Raw genomic sequence first — 20,475 nt, 5'->3', positions numbered from 1 at the left:
TTAATTTTTTCTCACCCTTTCTGATTTTGAAGTCATCTTGATTTGTAATTTTTACGTTTAGTTTTTACGAGATAGCTTTTACTACTTTAATGTTGTTTCTAGTTGTTACATGATTTTACCTTTTTGCTAAGGAACTATAGTGTCAAACTTATTTTTTAGCATTACATTTTTAACGTTCTTCTTACTTATATATATGTGTGTGTGTGTGTGTGTGTACTACATATATATGCATATATATTGGATACTAGGGCAACAAACAAAATATAAAATGAATGGATTAATCAACTAAATGTATTAGATTAATAACACTATATGTGTTTTTTAGGGATGCAAAAATTAGGGAAACAAAAATACAGCGATACTATTCAGTTGACAAAATAACAGTATTATAAAATTATTAAGAATATATTATACAGATGCACTAGAATAATACTCCCTCAAGACCGCAAAATAATACAACAGAATTTCTGATTAGATATATATACGTTACAGGTTTCACGAAGAAAAGAAAGGAAGAAATAGTTTAGTCCCAACCGGCATATTGTGCTGCTATTTGATGGCCTGTGATAGTTAGTTAAGCACGGTTTTATTTTCCAATAAATTTTGAATCCACATGTGCCATTATTTTCTCCGGGTGTTTTTCAAATGTTTTTGAGAAGTATTACTGTAGTGAAACAGGAAATGATCTGAACAGCACCCTCGGGAGATCTCCACCCCTCTTCCCCAACCACCAACCTTTAGAGAGGACTTTCAGTTCACCGCATATTTAGAATTTCCCCCCATGCCGCACTGACACTATACATTTACAAACATCCATGCCTTCTCCGGGATTCGAACTCGAGGCCTTCAGCACGGCAGTCAGCAACGCTAAGCCTTATACTGGTTGGACGGCACTATTATCCATAATTTTCAGAAACAATTCAGACTGAAGCACGCCTTATTTACTTCGTCCCTATCGTGGAAAGATATTAAGAACATTATTTAACATCGCTTTTGATGTAGATTGAGGTCTGTGATCATGCTCGTAGATAATGAATGACGAAACCTTTCTTCGTTTTAAAACACGCCTGGCATTGGGGTGACATATCTTGGATTTGCTTGAAGAGGATTCGTGATCCAGAAAAGGAGGTGAAGGTTTGGATGGATGTGGAAAATTCTGTTTCTGTCGCATTGTTTCAAGATGACGACTAAATAATCGGACATGTATTTGGAAAGGAGAAAGACAATGAGGAAGGTGAAAATGAAAGCGAAACGCAAAGAAACAATATTACGTAGGAGGAAGCTGACGAAGAATTGCTAACATTCATAGAATTCATAGAATTTCCCGAGAAATATTCGTTTATGTCCGTGCATTCCGTGCATGATATTATAAATTACATTGTATACAAGTGATGTTTTCAGACTACGGTGACAATCTTATAAGCAAGTAGCATTCGAATATATTATTCGAAGTAGCATTATATGCAATCGTACTAAGAAATTCGTAATTTTCATGGGCCCACCAGCGGCCGAGCGGTAAAGTCGCTGAACACTGGTAGTTCGGTCCGAGGTTCGAATCCCGCGAACGGGCTGGCCGCATGGGTGTTTTCGTGGTTTTCCCCATGTGTAACGTGCATACGAGCCAGTTTCTCTTAGAAAGTCCTCCACGAAAGGCATCCCTCCCCTTAGGCAGATAGCCCTCGTGTGCTTTGCCATAACCAACCAACACCGTAATTTTCATGTGATAATAAATACTGTAATTTTAGAATGTTATTTAAATTTTGATAAAATTATGTTATATGTTTCAATTTTAAATACTTTATATGATTTTAAATATAATTTATTTAATTTTGTCTAGTAGATTAAAACACTACCAATGGACTTCGCTATGCTGTTTTTTCTACAAATACCAACACAAAACGTGAGCAAGTATAAGTTTTAGTATATGCCCAATTAATCCGAAGAAACCTCTTATCCAGAATCAAAAGTTAAAGGACATTCTACTACTATATTGCGTTAAATACAATGTTTTAATCTGTGAAAGAATTTCAGAAGATATTAACATGAAATGCAAATTAAGTTCGAAATTTTCGACATGCGTTTCGTTATGCTTCTCAACAATAAGTGTTTTTGAATTGGGAACGTTTGCAAACATTAATTTTCTCGCATATCCGTAACATCTCAGGGCCGGAAGGGAGAAAGGCATCTTTGTATTTATTTCATCATTATAAAAACAGCTCCAGTTTCACTTTCACTTTTAATAACGATGCCTTTTTAAAAGTACTTTGAGTTGACTGAAGTAGTGCATGATGGGACATTGAATGAAAATTTTAAAGTTTTTTTTTTTTTTTTTTTTTTAAGTGTTTACGACTCTTTCATCTGAATACCGTTGATGGATTAGATAGTCTGCGCTTGAAATGCTGTAAACATCAAACCTCTCATCACGCGGAGGAGCATCCTCAAAATGCATATAGAAATGTTCGCGAGCAAAATTGACTTTTCCAAAGCACAAAGCAATTACATACCTTACGTATTCCCATATAGCAGTAGCCTCAAACCCTAATTTTAGACGAGCCGAATGCACCATCTGAAAGTAAGCTAGGACCAGGACCTTTTATTAGCCCAAAGGGGGGGGGGTTAGACCCAAAGGACTATTTGTCTCAAAGGGCTAGTTTTGCGCCGTTTCACTTTCTGCGTTGTTTCACTTTTCAAACTGTTGCCACCAAGTATTATCGCCATGTATTATATATAAAGAAACTAAATAATAAAGAATCTGCATGAATGCATGAATATTTCTCGCACTGTGAAAAAACAACCGTACCTAGAAACATCTAAATTTTGAATAACGTAGTCCTCTAACCGAACACGGGCACGTGAAAGCCCAAATTCTGAATTTCGAATCTGTTTTAATATCTATTTCAAATTTTGTAAAATTTTAACGAATTTTTGATCAACAAACTCAGCGATTTCAAAGCGAGCAATAGTAACATTGTAGTGAAAAAAAATTATCTCCTGCGCGCGAGGCGGTGTATCGGAAATCCTAAAGATATGCTGTTTTGCTGTTCTTAAATATTTTGTGATATTCCTTTGGAATTGAATTTTATGTGGTTTAAGTACGAAGAACATGATATTTAATAAATAAAAGTAAAGCACAAAATGTTAAAAAAAAAAGTTCTTTTGGGCGTAATATAAAATTAAATTTTTTTTGAAAAAAATGAAAAATGTTTTAAGACAGACGAGAAACACGCGAAAGTAAAACATAAAATTAGGCAAAACAACGACCTTGTGTTTGGCATAGATTTTAATCAAAATTCTTTCAATTTCGTAGTACAGGTCACTCTTCGTCTGCAGCGAGGGGAAAGCCACGATTGTATTTATCCCCAAAAGGAGTAAAGCGAACGAGAAGGTAACGCCGTCTAAGAATTTTAAAAGCATTCGGAAGCAGGATTGAAATTATAGTCATTTACTAAGGAATACAAATCTTCCTAAAATGCTTCAGGAAAATCCAATTCACCAATGGAAGAAACTTCTTGGATAAATTTTACAACTAAGGTAAAAATTGTGATTAAACTTATACCTGTGATTAATTATCGAAAAGTAAATTTCGTTTTTTCGGACGTAAGATTCACGTTCTTTGATGCGAAACTTTAAAGCTCTTTTAGTTGAGGCAGATATATCTCAAACCACACTGACAAGATACGCTATAAATTCCCCAAGAAATCAACGGAAGTCGGAAACGAAGCCAGAATATTATTCTCGCTTGTCAATGATATGCATGGTTCGATTCCTAAAGGTTCCATTTCGAATTTTAAATCTTAGGGAATTTATACATATCTGCGTGGTTTGAGAGATATCGGCTAAAACAAAAAGAGTGTTAAAGCTTCTCATCGGGGATACACAGAGTTATTTTATTTAGTTTATGACATCAATTCGGCTAATCTTTAGAATTTGGTAACAGGTAGTTTTACGACATTTTGGTAAGGCGATAAAGGTTACTAGGTAGGACTTTAGCAATAATCTGAGAAGTACACAGTTCGAATCACACATTATTTTGTCTGAGAGAAATGAGAGATCATGAGACATGTCATGTGACATTTTCCGGAAAATTCCGATCGTGGTTTTGGCTAATAAGCACTTAGAAACAATTTCCCTGCTAAAGTGCAGAATCGCCCACTTATTTGTTTGGCGCTTTTACAAGAGTAAGAAGAATTGGATTTTTGTCAATTTTCTTTGACGTTTTAAGTGAAAATAGGTCGATGTGTACATGGATAATGTCAAGCGTGTGCGCAATATCATTTTTTGTGCAATTCTGGGATGTTTTTTTAAGTGAAAATAGGTCGACGTGTACATGGATACCGCGTATGTGCAATTCTTAAAAACGCGCGAAGCAGTGGGCGATTCTGCACTTTCTCCCAATTTCGCACCTAATTTTCGTCATGATTAAGCACTTTTGTTCCATAAAAGTTCTAGCATAAGCGTAATTCGGCTAGCAGATTGATGGAAATAATGTTGAGAGGGGAAAAGAAAAAAAAAAAAAAAAAAAAAGCCTTTACTTCGTAAAAACAAAATGGCGTCAAAAAAAAAAAAAAAAAAAACTAGCAGGTTGCTGTAGCAGGTTGGTCGCCAAATTTTCGCCAAAAAATCGCCAAGTTACCATAATTCGAAGATTTACCATCAATTCCAATCCAGTCCTATCTGTCGATAAATGGCGCTTCGTTCTCGTTCTCCTGATGAAGAGTGACCTTTACTTGTTTACCCTCTTACTGTAAATTGATAGTCTTGACTAAAATTTATGACAAACACGAGACTTGCTTTGTTTAATTTTAAATGAAAAATATTTATTAGCAAAATAAAAAATACTTTAAATAAACTTTTTATTTCAATTACTAAATATATATAAAAAATACGCAAACTATAATATAGCAAAGAAAAAAAAATTCAAATTTATATTTATTTTCTGGCTGAAATTTAAAGTTTAGCATCTGCAAGGCATTTTTGTTGAGTATATTTTGCTATTCAAATATATATTGATAGCTAAATATTAAATTTTCAGGTTGATATTTGTTAAAAATAGTTTTAACATGTTTAACTAATCCTTCAATAACTTACTTTAATTCAAACTAAAAATAAATCAATTGTGGAAATTTTAAAGTAGGACAAAAGTTTGGGAATAAATAATAACAGCCTAATCTCTTTCTCTCATTTATTAAATTTGTCATCCACATAGAAATAAAGATACGTATATTTATATGTAAATGATTATAAGCTTCCTTTATTTCTTATTAAAGTTTGATATTTGATGATGTTTCGTTTATGTTAAAGTTTATAACCTCAGAGAAAAATTGCTATAAATTATCTTCATCATGGATTATAGATGCTTATCGATATTATCACGCTAAAATTAAAGCACTGTAATAGAAACATCATTTTATAAATTAATGCATATATGAATTTTCTGATGCCTTATTCATGTTCGTTTTTGATGGCGTAAATTCAAACTTCAAATAATTAAAATCTTGAAATATTTGCAGCACTGTATTTGTAACAATTACATAGTTGAAATATTTTCGCGTGCTGCATAAAATTGCTTCGGAGCCGCCTACTTGAGACCACTGTCATATATCATCCATAATACAAACAGACATCAGAACTTTGTGATTTGAAATTTACATTTCCCATTTTGTAGTATAACAAGCTTGGTGAAGAGTTTTCGTCAAAAGATTTTGAATGCTTTTAACTGCACCTAATGTAAAGGGTGGGAGTGTGACGTTGTACTTAATGGGGAAAAAAAGCAAACCATTATGTTAGAAAAGATTAAAATAACTAGAATAATCTGTATAATGATATTTAAAGCCAAATTAAAATTTCTATCACTATTACAATTTCGATCATAATAACAAATGAAAACAGAATTTTCCTGAAGGTCAGTTGTTTACATTGCACAGTACACAAGTACTCACTTTATCGATTAATTTTTTTAAGGGCTAAAATAAAATCTATATACACTGTGTTTGCTTCAAAACGAGGTTTACTTTTTTTTTTTTTTTTTTTTTACTTCCTTGTACGAAGTAAAGGAAGTATTGTAACCGCGAAAAGTTTCGGGTATCATACTTTTGATTGTTCAACGAAAATAGCCATTTTATTCTCGAATCCATTTGAATGATATTTGTGCGTGACGTATATAAGTACGGACAGGATAAAGGACTCTTTTTGCCAAAACGGATTGTAAAATGGATTTACAATAGATTCAGAAGAGATTTTTTTTCGCGACTCTGTACGTATGCATGCGTACCGTATAACTGAAAAAAATGAGTAGTCGTAGAACGTTCAAATTTTGTATATGGGACTGTTGCAATATGTAGTTGGGAACCTCCCTTTTTCAGTTGCGATCGACCGCAAAGAACATATACATATACATATACCTATACCACCTTGTTACCCGGGCAGGGTGGCTCAGTAACTGGTAAATTGCGTATCTTTTGCTTTAAAAGTGGTTGAATTATATTGTTCTTATGTTCTGGTTAAAGTTTTTATGTCTTTAGTTAATGTGGATGCAATAGTTGTAGAACTATCAATAATTTAAAAGTAGCGCTAGGCGTAACGAGGCCTCATTTGTTTACGTTTGAAACTGTTAGTATAAGAGTAAATTAAGTCAGTCTGTACACCAACTTCACAATCTTTTTGCCCGGTGGGATCAAAAGTTAATTTTGAATTTTGTGCATGAAAATTTGGTCTTTCTGCCCGTTGGACGAATTTCTTGTTTTTGGCCTAGAAACTCTAATTTTAATTGTAAACTAGTTTTTTAAAATGTTTTTACTTTTATCTGGTATTTTATAATGTTTAACGAAGATGTTTTGAATTTTTATCTATTTTTGCCTTGCCGCGAAATGAGAAATGAATTGATTGAATGAAAAATATATCTCTAATGAAATTCGAGGAAATAAATTTAAATGAAGTGCAGCAAAAAAATTTTTTTAATTTAATAGGTAGCACAAGGAAGTCATGTGCTGACGTCAGATAAATTTTTTCTATAGTTTTTATAGTTTTCTATAGTTTCTATAGCTCTAAAATTTGACAGGATCTTCAAATTGGGCATTTTAATAAATGAAACGAGAGGTAAGAGTTTAATTATTCTTATTCAATATAATTATATTCAATAAAAATTATATAAAATGATTACACTGTTTAAATACTAAATAAGCCCCACAGGTAATTTCTGCATATACCGTATTACAAACGTCCTTTAATTTCGCAACCGTAGATATATGGATAACCGTAGATATAACCGTAGATATGGTCGTAGATATATGCTCCCAAATGCATAAACGTTTTAAATGAGGTTTAAATTCCTGTCTTCGCATTTTAAATTTAAAGAAATCAATTTTGTAAAAATTAGGAAATTTAACTTTTTATACGTTCCTGCGATCCCTATACTTAAAAGCGGAAAAACTTTCTTGGACCGGTCCATTTCTCTCATACAGGAGTCAAACTTATATATATATATACACTTTCGGTTCTACCGATTGCAATAAAAAAGGAAGGTACACAACTAGATGCTATAGCAGTCTCATATACAAAAGTGTGAACGTTCCATGGCTAATCGTTTTTGGGTTATGCGAGGTACATACATACGTACGTAGAGACGCCAGGTAAAAAGTCCGTTCTGAATCAACTTTGAAACTACTTTACGATCCATTTTGAGTCCTTTATTATGTCCGTACGTACAGACGACGCGCAAGAAAATAATTCGGGAATGGTCAAAATGTATATTTCAGCTTGTAAGACTTTCAATGAGTGTAAATCTCAATTACTGTAGAAACTGACGAATCTTAAGAATTAGTTAGCGAATAATCGCTTAAGTTCGTGTGGCAAGAAACAACAAGATGGAAGGGTAACTAACCCTTTATTATTTCAATAAGATTTAACGAAACTCCGTCTTGGCGTGTACAATCAAAGCCGACACTTGGGCTTGAAATTAAGAGACTAAGAAATAAACTAAAACTAAGATTAACTCAAGAAATATAGCCGAAGCTATCAAGTTTCTAATGCAGTTGGCCCCTTAAACACCAGATGGCTGCGAAGCTATCAAGGGCCTGAGTACGGCCGAGCGTAATAACAGCTTTGAGAGAGAGAGTGTCCAAAAGACAGACGAGCGTAAATCAGAAACTCTGATTCTCTCTCTCGCTAAGACCAAAGAACTTCGCGGTTACATACCGCTCTTCCTCATTATGTATTCAGACGTGATTCTAAAACTATGTTCTGGCCGGAAGTAGTAAGTTGAAGTTAAGAATTGGACAGAAAAGGAACTTAAAAATTTAACTGTTGATAAAATTAACATAATCCTTACAAGCTGGAAACGGAAACTCGAAATTATTCGCGATTACAATACTTCCTTTACTTCGTATAAAGAAAATGGGGGGGGGGGAGGAGGATTACAATTAATGCAAAAAATAGGAAAATCATATAAAATGATAGCTATTCGGCAGACAGCAGACCACAGTTTTACATGATCAACTGCTTTCCTGAATTTATTTTCGAAACATTTTTTTTTTTTAAACTTGAAATGTTGAGATGTTGATGTTGAGAAAAAGCTTTTTAAGGTTTCTCTTAACATTAACATTTTGAATTCTATTATTCAAGCTCATTTTGAATTCTATTATTAGAATTTCACTAATCAAACACGTACATTTCATATTATTTTAGATAATAAGAGAAATAAAATATTTAATTATCTTAAATGTTTAGTTTCTCCGTCCATAAGGTATTTAAAAATTCTTCCGAATTTTGACTTTGACTTGCTAAACCCCTAAAGGAATCCCGTAGAGGGATTCCGGGGAACACAGTCTGAAGACCATTAATAGTATTAAATAAAATACGATTTCTTAGGGAACTTTTTCTTATTGTTATGAAATATTTTTTAAAGGTAACACTTTAGGATTCAGTTCTTTTTTAATTGTTTTATTATAATTTTACTCATAAAATACATCCACTTTATATTATTTCAGATAATAAATAAATAAATTTTAAAAAAATATAAAAGGTTTCAGATTTTAAATTACGTCCAAAGGGGCGTTTTTTAACATTTTGTATGTTACCTTTATTTATTAAATATCGCGTTCTTCGCACTTAAACCATTAAATTCAGTTCAAGAGCAATATTGCAAAATAATTTTAAATTGAGCATATCTCTAGAATTTCCGATACACAGTTTCATGCGCTGGAGATAAAAATGTTTTTTCTGTACAATGTTGCTATGGCTCGCTTTGAAATACTTGAGTTTGTTAATCAAAGATTCGTTCAAGTTTTACAAAATATCAAATCGATAATAAAGCAAAGTATAAATTTGGGCTTCCAGATGCCGTTATTCGCAGGAGGGTTACGTCATTCAAAATTGGATGGTTTTAGGTACCGCTTATTTTTATCACAATGGGAAAAACATGCATACATTTATGCAGATTCTTCATTATTTAATTTCTTCAAATATAATACAGGGCAATAGTATTTAGTGGCAACAGTTTGAAAAGTGAAACGGATATTCAGAGGGATTCGACGCAAAATCGCAAAACGAAAACAATAGTCCCTCAGGGACAAAGCCCCTTTGGACTAATAATCTCTACATATAATAAAACAAAGAGTCTGTCTGTGTGTGTGTGTCTTTCGTTCGCGCTGCGCGTAAGCTAATAAACCCACGGCTACGAAATTGGTACATAGGTGCATCTATACAAGAGCCAGTGCACCTCGAAGCGATTTTTTCGAAATTCGAATTCGAATTTTTTTTATTTTATGTTTTGTGACGAAATCGCGTCATTTTGAGACATAATGGGCTATAGAAAAGCGAGATTTTACTCTACGCACTCCATTTTCCCATCGTCATGAAATGTAGGCACTTAGCTATTTTACGAACTTAAAATAAATTTCGTGTTTCAATAAATCGATTAAATACGAATTTATTTAACAAAGTGAGCTTAACACCTTTTCAACGGAATTTTTTCTAAAAAAGTTTATGTTTAAAAATGTACAGTTTATTTTTCTTTGATTTTTGGACACGTTAAACTTTTGTCCTTGCGACTGCTTATACAAAAAGAATTTTGGAAAAATGAAAATATTTTGTATTTTTAAAAAAATTTTTAAATGAAGCATCCGAGTGCACTTCTCACATATCACATCTTTACAAATGTGATTTTGGCAACAATTTTATTGTTGTTATTAAATTTATTGTTGTTGATAGATTTTTGATGAAATCGCATCATTTTCAATAGTTTCATTCTTTTAGAAATATGGATTTCGCAACAATTTTTCATCGTATTTCTTATGTCACTGTTTTAAAGAGATTGGCATATTTCATTGGCATTTTTTATATATATAATACATTTTTATTGATGTTTTTTATAAAGTTGTTCTGCAGAGTAAAATTCTGAGCGGAATTTTTTGTTTTTGAGTTTCTTTCATGTTATATTTTGCTTATTTCACTGCTTGTAAGATATTGAAAAATTTTGCATGATTTTTTTTCTTCAACGGAAAGTTTTTTTTATTAGGATAATTAATATTTGTATTAAGGGATATAGATCATTTCATTGTAATTTTTGGTGCTACTTTGGTAGACGGTTGCACGGATTTTGGTAATTTTTCTTTTGGCGAGTAATACGACTTATGGTAAACCCATTGCTGGATGATAAGTTATTTATGGTAACCGATGCTTTGTTGTCATTTTATTTAAAAAATAATGCGTTTTATTATGCATAAATTCCGAGTTTTAAAAACTTATTTATTGCTTCTAATAGGTAATAATTTTTTTTTTATGAAGTTGTTCTGCAGAGTAAAATTCTACGCAGTTTTTAAATTTAACGTTTGGTGTTTCCTTCAGCCATTTTTCCGGTACATTTAAAAGCCAGACTAAGGCTGGCAGCGAAGCTGCTAGTAATAATAATAATATAAATAAAATTTGTTATTTATTTAATTATTTTAAATAGTTAGTTTTCCAAACCAGAAGCTATTAAAAAAGTCTTCCAAAATTTGACTTGCGGAACCCCTAAAGGAATCCTGTGGAACTCCAGCGTTCCGGGGAACACAGTCTAAAAACTATTGATTGATGTTAAATAAAATACGATTTCGTAAGGAATTTCCTTAGTGTTATCAAAATTTGTTAAAAGATAACGCTTAACTAAACGGCCGAATATTTCAGCTGAAGCTGCAGGTACCATCAGTCTAATTTGAAGAATCTTTATGAATTTATACATTTCTTTCCTAACACTTCACTTACTAATTGATACACTCATTAGACAATTAAAATGAGACTCACCTATCGTACGTTTTGATTTCCTTCCAGATGAATGTGTTCCTCTTGTCTGGAAAAGGAACACTGCCACTAGTAAACGATTGGAAAGTTTCGGCGGATACCAAGCGATGTCGTATCGGGTGGGAAGTTCCTTCTTCGGAATCAAAAGAGGAAGGTCAAGGGGTGAGATGCATACGCAATATCATCATTCAGCGCGTCATGAAAAACATTTGCCGCCGATCAACTGATAGCCTGAGAATCAAAGGAAGCAAAGTAGAGAAATTTACTTTCACATTTACACAGAAATACAGAAATTTGGTTCAGTCGTAACAGAAGGATAAACGTTTGCTACATGAAACTATGCATTTATTAACTGAATTAATCAATCTTTAATACACCAAAAAAAATTAGAAATGGGCGAATTCGCAGTTTTTTCGAATCTGAATACAAATTCTAAAAGGCTCTCGAATGCTTCTTATAAAAAAACCTGATGTGGACACCACATAATTTCCTTGCACGGCCTATTATGCACATTTTTTGCTACATTTGATTTAAACTTATTTTCCCGAATTTCATTAGAGATATATTTCTCATTCATTCGATTCAGTTCTTACTTTGTGGCAAGGACAAAATACATAAAAACTCAAAATATCTTCATTAAAAATTGTAAAATACAGAAAAACCTAAAACACCAAATAGGGTTAAAAACCGTTAAAAATCAATTCTTACAATTAAAATTAGAGCTTAAAGTAATTAAAACTAAGCCCAGGCAATTTTTTTATTAAAAAGACAGCTTTTTCGGTGCAGAAAACTTTATGATACACTTGGAAAAGAGACCCTGAATTTGGTTCAGAAACGGACTGAATTCATTATGCTACTAAGTTTCAAGTGTAAACAAACAGCGGCATCGTTAGCCTTAGTGAGACTTAAACAATTTTTAAATTGTTGATAATTTTACAACTATTGCATGCAGATTAAGTAAAGGCGTAGAAACCTTAACCGGAATATCAGAACAATATAATTGATAATAATATTTAAAGCAAAAAATGCACAATTTACCAACATATATGAATAAAAAAACTTAGCTCGCCGAGCCTGGTAACAGAGTGGGTATATATATATATATATATATATATATATTTATATACTTATGGTGTGTGTATATACGTTTCGTGAGGCCGATCGCAACCAAAGAGGGAGGTCCGCATCTACATGTTATAGCAGTGCCATATACAAAACTTCAACGCTTTGAGGCTACTCGGTTTTGCGTTATGCGAAATAGATACATATATACCTACGTACACAGATATCACGAAAAATTTTTTTCTGAATCCATTTTAAATCCATTTCACAATCCGTTTTTGGAGAAAAAGCCTTTTATTCTGTCCGTACGTATAGATGTAACGCAAAAACTTCGTTCAAATAAAATCCAAAACTGTCAAAATGGATATTTTGGTTAAAATACTTCCTTTACTTCGTACAAGGAAGTAATAAGTAGAAAGTAAAATTTTTATAAAATAAGATTTTATTTAAAAATGAAATATTTGGTGTTCTGTTATGGGGACCGGATTCCCCAATATACAAATATATTAGACTAGAAGAGAAACACGCTAATGTGACAATCAAAACCGTAAAAACAACCTTGTATTTAGCGTAAGTATATTGAAACACTCAATCGCTAAAAGGGCAGCTAAAAGTCCCTCCTCATCAGGAGAAAGAAATACCTAGAAAGAAGAAAATAAAGGGAAAGGAGTCTCAGAAACACGTGGTCCTTATCAGCAGTGCACGTGGTTATAACTGGATTTTTAATCAGAGTTGCACTGGCCACCTACTTTTACTGAGCCAGGCTATCTGATCAAGCATAAAGGACAAGAAAAATTAGCGAAGTTAAAAATAGGGAGCGAGGGGCAAATGCACCTTCACGCTCAAAATCTGAACTTAAATAATGGAAAGCAACCACTGAACGAATTTTTATACCCTCTGGTAGTACCAAACGCGAGGAGGTAACGCCATCTATCGGCAAAAATAACTGAATTAAGATAGTAGAATTTTAAAGGCATTAGGAAGGACTGGATTGGACTTCAAATCATTAACTAAACCTGCTAAATCTTTGTGAATATGAAAAGCCTCAAGAAAATCCAATTCACCTATGGAAGAAGCCTTTTGGATAATTTTTGCAGACCCAAAGTCAAAATTATGGTTAAATGTCCAACTATGATACGCTATTGAAGACTTGTTAATTTCGCCTTTTCTGACATAAGATTCATGTTCCTTGATACGAAACTTCAACGCTCTTTTTGTTTGGCCAATATATCTTAAACCACACTGACATGATATACTATAAATTCCCCAAGAATTCAAGACAGAAACGCAATCTTTTAGAATCGAAGGGTGAATTTTATTAATAGGGGAGAAACCGACTTGAAAATTGAATTTCTAGAGAATCCGTGCAATTTTATAGCTAACAGAAGGATAAAATGGAAGCACGACAAGGTCATTAATATTATTTCTAACAGTGGAATGTCTTCTTTGATGGGAATCTGAAAATTTTTTAACGGCTTTACCAATAATCACGGGAGAAAATCCACGGTCAATCGCGACTGCTCTGAAATAATTAAGTTCATTGGTAGGCAAAGATTTAGAGGAACAAACTTTAATCCACTGTTAGAAGTAATACTAATGAACTTGTCGTGCTTCCATTTTATCCTTCTGTTAGCTATAAAATTGCACGGATTCTCCAGAAATTCAATTTTCAAGTCGGTTTCTCCCCTATTAATAAAATTCATAGATATCTATTCTTAGATAGAAAGATTCTTTATCGTGTCAGTGTGGTTTAAGATATATTGGCCAAACAAAAAGAGCGTTGAAGTTTCGTATCAAGGAACATGAATCTAATGTCAGAAAAGGCGAAATTAACAAGTCTTCAATAGCGTATCATAGTTGGACATTTAAACCATAATTTTGACTTTGGGTCTGCAAAAATTATCCAAAAGGCTTCTTCCTTAGGTGAATTGGATTTTCTTGAGGCTTTTCATATTCACAAAGATTTAGCAGGTTTAGTTAATGATTTGAAGTCCAATCCAGTCCTTCCTAATGCCTTTAAAATTCTACTATCTTAATTCAGTTATTTTTGCCGATAGATGGCGTTACCTCCTCGCGTTTGGTACTACCAGAGGGTATAAAAATCCGTTCAGTGGTTGCTTTCCATTATTTAAGTTCAGATTTTGAGCGTGAAGGTGCATTTGCCCCTCGCTCCCTATTTTTAACTTCGCTAATTTTTCTTGTCCTTTATGCTTGATCAGATAGCCTGGCTCAGTAAAAGTAGGTGGCCAGTGCAACTCTGATTAAAAATTCAGTTATAACCACGTGCACTGCTGATAAGGACCACGTGTTTCTGAGACTCCTTTCCCTTTATTTTCTTCTTTCTAGGTATTTCTTTCTCCTGATGAGGAGGGACCTTTAGCTGCCCTCAAAATTGCTTGAGTGTTTCAATATACTTACGCTAAATACAAGGTTGTTTTTACGATTTTGATACAAATATATGTATATGTGCATGTACGCATCTATAATGCCAGCAATTTGCACAAAAAAGGGGGGAAAGGGGATAATAGTTCTATATCTCCTGTTCTACTGGGCCGATTGAAGAAATTTAACTTGTGCTTTTCATATCTCGAAAACGAAACTTATGATATATATTAGATTTATATATAGCATTGTTCTAACATATGTATAGGTGGGTAGTTATAGCTAATGATAATAAAGTATTCATATAGTCACAGCGACATCCCTGGCCGTGAATGACATGAATCCTTAATGTTTGAGCTAAAAGTGCACTTTTAGCTCAAAAGGTCGAAGGTCATTTCATGCCTTAAAATAGTGGTCTCTTACTGGCGGCCCTCGGGCAGAAAGCTGCTTCCGAAGCAAATAAAAATATTTGTACAAACTATAATTTTAATATTATGTTTTTTTAACTAATTTAAAATTTTATTTAAAAAAATTATGATTTTCTTTCGCGGCCATATTTTTATAGATAATATTTTAATATTATAATATTTTGCAATAGATTCAGATCATTTATTAAAATGTCGTGAAATTTCTTCAATGAGTTGGTCAAATTATATTTTGCCCTCAATACAGATTTTAAAGTTTTAATGTTCAACTGCGTTTTTTCAATTGTCCATATTTTATTGATACTAGAAAAAACACATTCTGTCGCTGCATTTGTTCCTGGAAGGGAGAGCGCGTGTTCTACAATTTTTAAAATATTTTCATAAGGAATATCATTCTGTTTAAAATAAAGGAATAAGGAAGGTCTGTTTCCACATTTGCAGACAACGAACAGTTGTCCAAATTTGCAGAAGTTTTTTCTTCAGTAACATATCTTTTTATCAATGACACCTCATCAAAAAGATCATTTTCCCAAATATTATTTTTTGGGAAATGGTTACTGATATATTAAAAGGATTTTTCCACATATTTCCATAAAATTTCCTTTTTTAATGCCACCCAATTCTTTTATATTCGATTTTTGCGCTTTCACAAAAATCCTTCAAACTTTCAACACGCACAGTATATATTTATATATAAATACGAATTAATTTTTGCAATAATATTTTTAAGATCCACTGGAAGTAAGTCAGAGATGCTGTTTGAATAGTACTGTATAGAATGTGCTCTGCACAACCTACTCCAATAATTTTTTTGGTTCAAATGTTCGTTAAGTTTCGTAAAATGTTCGTTATTGCATGCCTCTTTTAGCTTTTCCACCAAAATTTGCGTTAGTGTTATCCTCACAATAAGCAATAATTTTATTGTTCAAATTATTCTTTTTTAAAATAGTACTTATTGAATCAAAAATTATTTATGAAGTTTCACCTGGCAATGAAACAAAATCTAATATTCTAATTTTAATCCCTGTTTCTGGATCAAAAAATCTAACAATTGTGGGAAATAATTTTAAATCTTTGTGGTTGGAAGCATCATAATATATGATATTAGGTAAATGTGCATAAATGTGCATTTATCTAATTCTTTCTGCAATTATGAAAACGAATATAGTGAAAAAATCATTACAAATAATTGCTCCGGTTTTTGTCCTTGCACATGCAAATTTTTTGTCCTACAATGTTTTGATCATTTGCGACGTACAATCAGTTAATCTGAAACTTTGATTGTGGTTTATGGTGTGGAAAGCAAATAGCCCTTCAGCTAATTTGTTAAAAATTTTTATCAAACTTTTGTACTATTAAAATTTTTTGATCATTAAATAGATAAGTTCACTTACTTTCTAAATAGGGCTGCCCTGAACTGCCTTCTTTCCTTCTTGTCGGTATCCGTCTCTATGATGAACTTCAATTCACTGCGGAACACATCTATAAACTTTTTTAAGAAATTTTAATTCATATGAAAGATATCTACAAAATATTTACAAATTATAATGATTACAAACATTATGTATACGGAGACGGTCTATCGTTATACATCTGTTAGACGCGTCAGCCGTTCAATTGACTACTTTTTGTCTCTTTCACCAGAGGGCGTCCGTGGAAGCAGAGTTCTAGTTAGCAAACGCGACACTCCCACCTTGAGGTCCAGTATCAGCAGAGGATGGACCTCAAGTGAACGGTAGTTTAAGTCTTTTGAGATTTCGTCATACGTCGAGTTTTGTACCTCACTTGCATATCCGACTCAGGTGTAAAGTTGAGTTCAAGAGGTATGAGGTTCTTAGTAGGTCTTATACTCTCCCCTTGTGCAGTTTTCAGTTTCACTAATCTAATGTGTCCGTCGTGGTATGAAAAAATTTCCAGGATTCTAGCTAAGGGCCAGTTTATCCTTTTTTCGTTGTTGGACACAATTACAAGATCACCAACTTTCACAAAAGATGGTTCGCGGATGAATTTTGAGCTTTGTTTTAGTTGCCCTGAATATTCTGATCGAAATTTTTTTCGTAAATCTTTTCTCAGTTTGGCTCTGTAAAGGTATCTTTTGTTGATGGATTTAGAATCCAAATGATCTAACTCAGGAACTCCAGTCTCTGGAATTTTTGTTAGAAACATTGCTGGGGTGAGAGCTCTTAAATCCTTTACGTCTTCTGACAAATACGTGAGGAACGATTGTTCATAATGCTCTCGCAGTCACAAATGATTGTCAACAGTTCTTCGTAGTTCAGAGAAGATTTTCCTAGTACCTTTCGAAGAATTCTCTTTAGTACTCCAACTAATCTTTCCCACCACCCTCCTCACCATGGCGAAGAAGGGAGGATAAATTTCCATTCAATTTTCTTAACTGTTGCATTTTCTAAGATAGAATTCCATTCAATGGTCTTAAACAAATTATTTGATCCAACAAAATTGGTTCCATTGTCGGAGTATACAGTGACAGGTCTACCCCTTCGAGCGATGAATCGCCTGAACGCGTGCAGGAAACTTTCGGTTGATAGAGATGAGACTAGCTCTAAGTGAACTGCTTTATATATTGCGCAAGTAAAAAAGACTATCCATGATTTTTGGCCTCCTTTTAAAATTAAGGGACCCGTCAGATCAACACCAATAATCTCAAAAATTAAAGCATCTCTTATTCTGTCTCCAGGTAGTGGCGCTTGAGGGGTCTTATATGAATCATAGTCGAACCTTCGACATCGTACACAGTTTTGGATAACCTTGCGTACTGTCTTCCTACTCTTTATGATCCAATATTTTTCACGTAAAGCGCACATAACGAATTGTACTCCAGCGTGACTTAGTCTTTCATGTTCAGATTTGATCAGTTTTAATACTAATGGATGTTCTGAGGGAAGTAAAACTGGGTAACGAAAGTCAGCATCATCGTCTCTCTGAAAGATACGTATCTTCACTTTTATAAGGCCATTGGAGTCCATGATAGGTTCTAGAGCACGTATTCTTTTGTCTTTCAATCCTTCGAAAGATTCTCGTTGGATAAGTCGGAAAACCACTGTTTCAGTTCCTTTTAGTTCTTCGACTGAAATTCTCCCATGAGTTCTTTCAGATGGTGGCGTTGTAGCATTTTTAATGAATCTAAAGATCCAAGATACGACCTTTATGATCTTTTCGAATTTTGAAATATTGTCAAAAAGGTTAAATTTATCTGTATTCGTGTTATTGCTGGCTGAAACCACAGTTCGTTTTCTCTCTCCATTTACTATATCGAAGTCAGCATGTTCTCCATCTGCAATAGGCCACTCTTCTGGAGGTCGATAAATCCAATCTGGTCTTTTCCACCATTCGAATTTCCTCAATTCGTTTGCAGAGCAACCGCGAGATGGCGAATCCGAAGGATTAAACTTTCCGGGAATGTGATGCCAGTGATCTGGGTTACTCAATTTTCGAATCTCATTTACTCGATTGGCTACAAAAGTGGACTAATTTTCTTTCTGTTTTATCCAAAAGGGAGCATTTGTGGAATCCGTCCAGTAAAAAACTGGAACCTCTTTTAGTTTCAAGTCTTCTCTTATTGTATGAGAGAGCCTGGCTCCAATAGTGCAAGCGAGTATCTCTAGTCGAGATATGGTGAGTGCTTTTAGGGGAGCAACTCTCGCTTTAGATTGTATCAATTGACAAGTGACTCCACTCTCACCGCTGTGTCTAAGGAAAATGCAGGTCGCATACGCGTCCTTGCTTGCGTCCGAAAATACATGCAGAGTGGTACTTTCGTCTATTTTGGGAAGCAAGCTAGGAATTTTGATGTCTTTCAAATATTTTAACTGAGATGACCACGTGAAAAATTTCCTTGCTAGATCATTCGGCAGATTAGTATCCCAGTTAATTTTCTGTTTCCAGCACTCTTGCAGAATCAGTTTAGGCATGAGAGTAACTGGACTAGTAAACCCAATTGGGTCAAAGATTTTACTCAATTCGGAAAGAACAGATCTTTTGCTAAATACAGGGTTTTTCTTCATATTTTACGTGACAAGACAAAGTATCGTCAAACAAGTCCCATTTCAATCCCAATACTGACACAACATCTTCATAATCTTTATCAGGAAGGTTTATAATTGAAGTTTCATTTTTAAGTCTATTATGTTTCCAACCTCTTAGGTCAAATTTTGCAGTAGCCATTATTTCTCTAGATCCTTTGATAAATGAGTTTAATTCTTCAATTGATTCCACGCTCGCTACGCAGTTATCCACATACATGGCTTTCTTTAGCTTTGAAGCTATTTCCTGATGTTGTTTTGGTACATTTTCCAAATGGTAGTTAATCGTGGCAGCGAGTAAAAAGGGGCTGGCGTTTACGGCGAATACAACCCTTCGGTGCCGATATATAGTCAGTTTTTCAGGTTGTCCTTTCTCCCACCATAGGAACCGGAGAAAATCTCGATCCGCTGGGTTCACACCTATCTGAAGAAATGCTCTTTTTATATCCGAAATTACTCCATACTTCCCCTCTCGAAATTTTGTCAAAATTTTGGGGATCAATTCAAGATAATTATGACCCTTTTCCAAGCAGTCGTTCAGAGATATCGAATTTTTCTCCTTTGCAGATGCGTCGAACACTGGTCGAATTTTGGTAGTAGAATTTTCCCGAAACACTGCTCTATGTGGTAGATAATGCCCTTTGATCTTTTCTGCCTCCGAAATATCGACAGGTTCAATTATTCCCTCTTCTATTCAATCCTTTAAAACAGTTTCTTAGGCTTCTAAGGAATTCTTAGTCTGAAGGGTTCTCACACAAGACTTCAGACGCTTTTCTGCAAGGATTCTATTATCAGGCAACTCAAGATGAATTTGAAGCCATGGAAGTGATACCTGATACCTTCCAGCGTCATCTCTTTCTAAAGTACGGAGGAAATAATTTTCTGTAGCCTTTTCTATTTCTTGTTTTGTTTGCGAAAGAGCTGGTTCAGTTATTCCGATAGAATCAAGAGACCACAAGTCACAAATTTTTCTATCACTAATGTGTAGTGATAAAAGAATTTCATTAAAGTTCTTTCCCTTTACCTTTGTTCTCCCTAATATTGTCCAACCAAGGTGTGTATTCATCGCTACTAAACTCCCCGTTACGTGTTTTATTTCCCCTGTAAAGAGTTTTCCGGCATAATCTGCTCCTACAAGCATGTGTATTTCATTAGGGTGTTTTTCAAATAGAGAATTCTCATTAATTACATCACTAGGAAAAATTTTATAACCTCTAAGTTTCTTTAAGCATTCCATATCCTCCAATTTTGGAATATGTGAGCATATGGTATTTTGGTTCAAAACTTCC

The 20,475-nt window shown here is 33.7% G+C and overlaps 1 protein-coding gene across 3 annotated transcripts in view; it reads right to left on the bottom strand.

Annotated features, from left to right (window-relative positions):
• The window catches only part of LOC118204855 (complement factor B-like), a 122,757-nt gene extending 111,332 nt beyond the window's left edge, over positions 1–11,425 (bottom strand). For 2 of the 3 annotated variants that reach the window (XM_085813595.1, XM_085813597.1), the window contains exon 1: positions 11,278–11,422. The gene's annotated coding sequence lies outside the window, so the exon portion shown is untranslated. Of the gene's footprint in view, positions 1–11,277 lie in introns of all 3 variants that reach the window. The other variant, XM_085813598.1, reaches the window with a different exon arrangement.
• Between the last annotated feature and the right edge of the window lie 9,050 nt (positions 11,426–20,475).

Source organism: Stegodyphus dumicola, chromosome 3 (genome assembly GCF_044657685.1).
Source record: "Stegodyphus dumicola isolate Sdum_Otavi_A_Nest chromosome 3, ASM4465768v1".
In the NCBI taxonomy this organism is placed as follows: domain Eukaryota; kingdom Metazoa; phylum Arthropoda; class Arachnida; order Araneae; family Eresidae; genus Stegodyphus; species Stegodyphus dumicola.
Note: the sequence above shows the minus strand (reverse complement) of the source record. Positions and strands in the feature narration are given on the sequence as shown.